Here is a 7,946-nt window from a genome sequence, read left to right on the forward strand (position 1 = left end):
CCCGCCCCCCCCGCCGATTTACCAGTGTTACAGCCACCCTTAATAATGCATCATTTTGACTTGCGTTGGTACACCTCAGTAAGTGTATTACCTTATAGAAGTAGAGATGTAACCACAGAAAATGCTTAATGGTTCCCTCAAACTTAGGAGTTCTAATAAGAGAAAAGGAAGCTGCTGTTCTTTTCTTTAACTTGAGAGTTAAAGGATTTAGAAATCTGAACAGGCATTCTACTCAGGAAGCCAGCGGGTACAACAGTAATGTATTCTCTTGTCATTGCATCTCACTATGTCTGCACTCATCAATAGGGTAGGCTATGATCAGAATACTTCTCACATGGAACAGTGAGGCTGTAACACGTAACATCTACGTGCTTTTCAAGAATGATTAAATATGCCTCAGGGAATTACAGAACAGGAAAAGGATTTACTGTGCTGTGGCAGTACTAATTATCCTACCTTATATAACTGTTTCTGCACCTTCTTTCAGTCATTCCTAATGACACAGAAAGAGATCATCATATAAATAAAACATTAGTATGGTGGCAGAAACAAGTAGTAAAGAAGGCGGCTTTGGAGGCTTCGCGTACTATCCTATTTCCACAGATGGTGGTTGGCAATGGATTCTTCCCTTCTTAGCAGAACTCCTGCTTGTCTTGTAGAGGATTTTTAGAAAAGCTACACGGGTGCTGGGATGGGATACTATATGCATGCTCTAAGCTTTGTAAAGCAACGCACTTCCTCAGCTGAAAAGGCCAAGAATACAGCTGAGCAGTTAGAAATTGCCAGAAATACCTCCCCATCACCCTCTCCAGCTTAAGGAAGGAGGATTGTCACAAGGACTAGTGGAGAAATGGATGGAATGAGAGCAGGAATATAAAGGATATCTAAATGCTAGTTTGAGTGGTGTTCCTTGCAAAGATCTGCAGCATTTCCTCTCCTGGTCTTACATATCTTTCACCTCCTGCTATATGAGGGTTCTTCTTAACCAGATGGTTCTTCTGCACATTAGAAGAAAGGAGCTACACAGCTGACAGCAAGACCATAAAGAGAAAAGACAGGACTTTGCTAGAACAAGCACAACAGATATATATCCTTTCCTTGTGATAAAGGTCCTAATCCCACTCTTCCAAGCATGGAAACCATATGCTTCCATGCACAGGTGGATTTTTCTGATTTCCATATCTCTTCTGCAGGCTCTGCTCAGAAGTAACCAGTTAGTCCTGTGTGTTACAAGCCTTACTCATAAAAAAAATGTATATGTAGCAAAGGAATAAGAGTAACAGGCTAAATAGTGACTGCTCTTCAGAACTCTTTTATATTGTAAATCTACCTTGGGAATTCTTGCAGGAAAGAGGATTTTGCTCCCATGACTTAGTTCCAGTGTAGCAAGAAACATTCAACTTGCCAAATCAGAAGAAAAAGATCTGATATCTGCTTCCTTCACCTTTGTTAATTCCTACTCCTGTTGATCACTCCCATCCCCAGGGACATCTTTCAACTCTAGTCAAGATCAGTCAGAAAATCAGTCAGTCATCACAGAGAAAATCAGTTAACGCTATAGCAGGAGTTATTTGATAAACTGGAATCCATCTCTTAAACAGTGAACAGAAGATTCCATGTGGCTGACTGCCAAGAAACATGCATTCATTTACAAAATAACCTTGAAAGAACTGCTTTAAACCTCAAGTTACCCAGTGAGACCTATGCCCAGTGAGTACACGTATTTATCCTGAAATGTGAATCACCGAGCCTGCAAAGATTCCATTTAATTAACAAAAAAACCTCCAAGTAGTGAAGGATTAAAGGGATTACGGACTTGGAAAGCAATGTAAAAAATTAAAGTCTGCTTTTGTGAGCCATTCATTTACTGTCTACACTAAATAGGACAGTTAAATGCCAATGATTATTAGGATACCTCTTTAATTAGTCAGTGGCTCCTGCCCACGCACTGAACTTCTACAGAACTACCTGAAATTTGTCCTCTAATATCAGTTGTGGATATTAGAGTGATAAATGATCCTAAGCCTCTGTGGTAAAAACAGGAAGAACACGTGTACACCAAATGTGAGAATCTGGACAGAAAAATAAATAAAAGCATAAGAACACATCTGACAAAATTGCCTTTGTTCCATCCCCACTGTAGATGCAAGCCCTTAACCTCTTGCTCTTTTAGATAATGAAACAGGGCACCATCTTCAAAGATATCAAAATCTTAATAAGTTTCCGATAAAATGGTTTGTAACAAGAAACTAATGAGGCAGAGCACCGTGCAATTAATAGAGTATGAAGTAGTCTCAAGCAGGGAAATCTGGAAGACAACTCTTATGCTTCATCAATCTCTTGCAATTTGCTGCTTTAGTATTTCTGTACTTCTTCACTTTGAGCCAGAAAAAGTGCAAGACAACAGCTTGGCCTGCCCACCCCATCATCCAATTTACTCAGAAAAGAATCAGCAGGGTATTGCTGCTTCCCTTTTTGACATCAGTAGTACCATCTTTTTAGAAGTTGCATTTGAAACCTTAGGAGACAGAAATATTAAAGCTGAAGTTCATTTCTTTAAATCCTCAGCTGTATAGATGTCTGTGTGGGCAGGCTCACAGGACAAGAATTTGTATGGTAAAACCCTTAATAATCTACTTAACAAAAAATAATGAATGGTCTAAGTTTAAGAACAGAACAAGAGTGAAAATGTCATAGTATGCAGCAGTCACCTAGCTCTGCAGCAGGATTAGCTTGATAATTTCTTATTACAACCTAAATTAAACCTCAGGAAGACTGCATTATTCGTTTAGAAAGAAAAATATAACATCTACTGCTGATAAAACTATAAATACACATATATTCTATATAAAAACAGTACTTACGCAAAAGTCCAATGATAAAAAGATACCCTAGCATAGAAAAACTACTGTGAATATACAGGAATACAAGATACACACAATCCACAGTTGCAGAAAAAGGCAGGTTATTATATAGTACTATAAACAAAAACAAACAAACAAAGGTAATAATTCAATTATGTTTAGTAAGGTCTGTATGTCTGTACTGTAATATATACAGATAAAAGGGTACTGTTAAGCCTGCATTGTGTTTGGCTGTTTTTCTAAAGGATCACACTACCTAATCATCCACAGTGAACATAAGCTTGTGCATTTGTGAGCTTTGTTTTGTAGCAAATCCACTGCCTCTGACAGAAGATTCAAGCATGGCTGTTACCATCATTTGTAGCAAACCCTGCTATAGACACGTAGCATGCACAAAATTTGATTCCTTCTCTCCAAGACAATCCCCAAAACTATCTCAGCAAGTATTGCTCCCTAACATATCCCCTAGACCACATATGCATCTTCATGCCATGCTCAAGGCTTCCAGCCTGTGCTTTTGCTCTGGCAGACAGGCAAAAATTGATTTAATTAAATCATAATAAAATAAAAGTTGTATGATCTGTGCTGAGATAGTACAGTGATGGACAGTAGTAGAAAAAATGATCTAGCAGTTTTATATGAACCCCCTGCAATGTCACAATATATATCAACCTGTTGTTTTTATTATCTTGCCCTCAGAGCATAGGGCTATTCCTTCACGCTCTTCAGCTCTGCAATGAGCAAGGGTTCTGTTTCAATGCCTATCCAAATTAAAACTGATTTCTGAATAATGTTGTTATTACAAAATATACAAAAAGTAGTATTTGGTTCCTACCAGTTTTTTAAACATTTTCAGAAAAAAGCTATCAACATGATACACTATATTTTCAGTTACAAAGGACCATAGCTGATGGGAATCATCCAAGCTAATCATCCTGAGAACAAATATAGCAACATTACTGGATATTTAGTTTGGCAACTATTCCCCCCTGCTAAGTTCATCCCTATAGATGCTATTGGACAACCTGGGAACATGGACCAACAGGGACGGACCAAGGCTGACTGGAAGTTAGGATCTCTTGAGACCAGAACCGCAGGGAGGCAGAGACGTGAACAAGCAAGCTTATGTGCTCAAGGATGGAGGGGAACAGAAGGCAATGCTAAATTCCACAGCTCTATTTGCTGAGGATATCCATTTTCTCACCAAACAAGAAGACAATTAGTAAAAAAAAAAAAAAAAAAAAAGCTTTATTCAGTATATTCATTAATTCATACACCGTAAATACAACCAGCAACTATCTTGTGCCTCTGCAGCCAGAAAGGCTGCAGCTGCACCCAGTGTCATCCTCCGTTCCCTGTCCATGGTCCTGCGCCGAGGCCGAAACACGGACCGAGTCCTGCAAGGACCTTCCCGAACCCTCCCTTTAAAAGCTCCTTCATTCTTTCCACTCCCTACGCTTCCACCTATAGCAAACAGACAGACAAGGCTGAGCACTGCAGGCAGAGGAACAGTGCCAGGAATGTTACAAGAGCACAAGCAGGAAGGGAGAAGAAAGGTAAACTAGTACATGGAATGGAACAAGGCGTAGGAAAGGACTAACGAAGGGGCTGCTACATAAAAGCCCTGTGAAGGTCAAAATCCTGCACAAAATGCTTTAGCTGTGGTTTCCGAGAGTTAAACCAGATAACAAAGGCAGGCCTTCCAAGCTTCTTAACATGAGAAGAAGCCTTGACTGCTTCTAGAAATGTCAAGACAGCAAAAGCCTTAGGAGAAGGAAAAAGATGGTCATAGTAAATGAGAAAGCAGAGCAGATCATACCACTCTGCATGCAAGAACCATTCAAGAGTGAAGACTCTGTCCTGGCCCGATTGTCTGCTTTACTTTGATCCACGTAATTGTTGTGGTGCTCTTTAGTAGACCAAGCTTCCGGTGCAGTTCCAATACTAGCAGTGATACTGACTCCCATCAGTGAAGCTACTCAAGAAAAACTAATGTTTAAGGAATACATTGTATGGATACTTCCCCCAGAGTAAAAGTCCCTTGACCTTATTTAATCATTCTTCAAATAAAGGTAAGAGAATGCTTTAGCTGAGAAACGTATATGTATGCAAGAAGGGAAGAGAAATAAAACCTTTTTCAGAAGAGAAAAATGGAAAAAGCCCCAACAAAACAAAACCAACACCACACGATCACTTTTCCCTGATTTAATTATTGTTTATAAGTCTTAGGTCTATACCTTGCTGCCTGGTACAGTGGGCTCAAGCCCGGCCTCTGCTCCCTGGGCACCCCAGCCTTTTTCAGGAGGTTTCTCAGTGCCAGCTTCCGGGGCAGCAACTCCCATCGCCAGCGCCCCAAAACCCACCGAGGGACCATGCCAGCGTGAGCAGAGAGAGGAGGTTCCTTTTCTTTGAAATGTAGTCTGAAAAAACGAGGTACCTGTTGCTGGTTGAGGCACACTGGCTAGCTGTTAAAAAATACAGCCATCTAAAAGTTAATCTAGCCCTACTCAGAAAACCAAATAGGAAAATGTATTCACCTATCCCAGTTCTTTCTCAACAGTTCTCTCCCTTCATGCTCCCCACGCCAGGAAGGAAAGGATTGGTGCACTGTGTCTAGGATCAGAGCTGATTTGGACTACTCTGGATTATTGGAAGGTCTCTAAAAATCCAGTACTTTGCCTTGAAAATGCCTCACAACAGACTTCTCTGCAACAAAGAAGCCCAAATTGGAAACTTTTACTGGTTCCAAGTGCAGCAGTGTTGCAGAAGCAGACATGCACCTCCGAAGAAAATGAGCCCACGTCTCCAGCTTGCTCTATAGCTGGGACTGATGAAATGAGAGTGTAAGTATGGACAGTCACTGACTAACAGCCTATGCCTTTCAGCAAGGCTGCTTTATACTCCTTTCTGTGCAGTGTGCAGCTGACACCAGAAAAATGAGGCAAAGAAGTTTTTATTCTTCTTTTGTTCAGATGATAATTTCTTATTAGTGTTGAACAGATTATTTGGGATACCTTGGGAGAGCGGGAGAAAGGCAAAGTAAGTTCCATTCTTGCTGCAGAAGCGTTCCTCTCTTTCCTTATACCGCCTGCTCTCATAATTTCAGTTTTAAAAATAAACTGTAATTGCATAGTAAGTTCCATTACATTTTTTTGTGGAAGAAACCTTATTTCAAGATCTGGTCTCTGCTCCTCTGTTTGTGGTTGCATTATCCAGAATCTGATTCCCATAAGATATCAATGTGCTATATTTCCAAGCTCCAGTCATGCCAGACTTACTTTCCTTCATGTCAAACAGTGTGAAGCTTCAGTTTGCTAATTCTGTAGTGCTGAGAGGACAGGGGAATTAAGGACCAGTTTGTCAAGCTTCACTTGGAGAATATACCCAGGCTACAGTGTGCCAGCCCAGCAGGGCCAAAAATCAAGAGGTTTTTTTCCCCCAAACTGGTGGAAACTATACTACAAAGGAGCAATGTTTTGGCAGCTGTGATCCTGTACTAGAGAATTTTTAGACCACTTGCCAATTCTGTAAATAAAATATCTTCAGAAAGGCCTACGGACCTGCCATCTTCATTTACACAGAGGTATGTGTTCAGCTAAGCACACATACTCACTTATGCACTCTCAGCCCACCACAGAACAAGAAAACCTAGGTCAGAACCTCTCAGAGGTTCTTATATAACTTTGAGAGAAATTCAGAAGATAGATAGAAATACTACTGTGGGTACCCAAGTACACCATATAGTGCTATTCGGTTATACAGAGCACATACCATATATGCTACATCACAGTTTGCACACAGTGGCAGAAGAAACATCTTCAAAAAAGGAAGTTAACAGCAAGCGCCCAAGTTATGGTTAGTTTTTTTCCTTTGTTCCGCTGAGTCTCCCAACAGGCTATTTTCAATACGCTCTAAAATGCAGAGTATACATAAGGCAATGCAAGCTAGTGGCAGGAAAAAAACCTTATTGCACATATGATCTTACAAGGCAGCTATTTCAGTATGCAAAATAGATCTAATAATCATGTTACAAAGCTGAATAATTAGCTAAAATGAGAAATATTAAGTTAAAATTAACTTCTTAGGTGTTAATGAGGACAGGCAACTGCTAAACCAGCAGTGACAGCAAAGCAAAAACCCCAAAACTCCTAAATGATATGCTAGATCCTAGCAGGGAAGTAAATAACACTACAAATATCTTTTCTCTCACACCAGCCAACAGGTATAACTCAATGAAAAGACATGTTAAGTTAAAAATTATAGTGAAATTCAAGGAAGAGCTGGACTTTTATATAATAATAAGCTCATCTGCAATTTACAGTGTCAATACAAAAACATTCTACTGCACACCTCTCTTCATGCAAACTAAATTCAAGCCAAAAAGTTACACCAAAAGTTATATCCTAGGAAAAAATCCCTCATACAAATGCTACTGCTAAATCACATCTTCTCTGAAATTCTTGCTTTTGCCAACTGTCACAATACTTGACTAAAATAACAACTTGTGCTTACTTATCATAAAGCACTTTAAAACAGGGGAAAAAACTTTTGCATTATAGATTAGATTCCATCCTTACTATTTTACTCAGAAGGTGGATAATTTTGGGGGTGTTTTTGGTTGGTTTTGTTGTGTCTTTTTTTTTTTTTTTTAAAGTCTTCTTGACTTCATTAGCAACTTATTCTTCACGAGCCATCATTTTAAACCAAGAATAGGTGTTTCTTCTGACAATTAAGGATAATCTTTTATAATAGGGTAACATATACTTACTATTCAGAGTTTGCTCAGTAATTTATCTGGGCTACTGCTGCCCTGTTATTTTAAACTGAAGCACTTGAAAGAAAGTCTATTAGCATAAATAAGAACTTTAAAAAGTTTTCCCACAAAATAGTAGTTTTGATAAAAATTAAAACAGTTCCTTGCAAATCAATTTCCAGGTTTTCAAAGTGCAATTCACATTTACTTCCCTCACCCGTGTATTCAGGGTTTTGTACCTTTGTTTAGGATGAGCTGTTTCTTTGCTTTGCATGATGACGTGTGCACTGTCCCCTGAGGAAAATGCCTTTGACATTTTGGTAGAGGAA

Source organism: Fulmarus glacialis, unplaced genomic scaffold, assembly GCF_000690835.1.
Source record: "Fulmarus glacialis isolate BGI_N327 unplaced genomic scaffold, ASM69083v1 scaffold44724, whole genome shotgun sequence".
NCBI lineage: Eukaryota > Metazoa > Chordata > Aves > Procellariiformes > Procellariidae > Fulmarus > Fulmarus glacialis.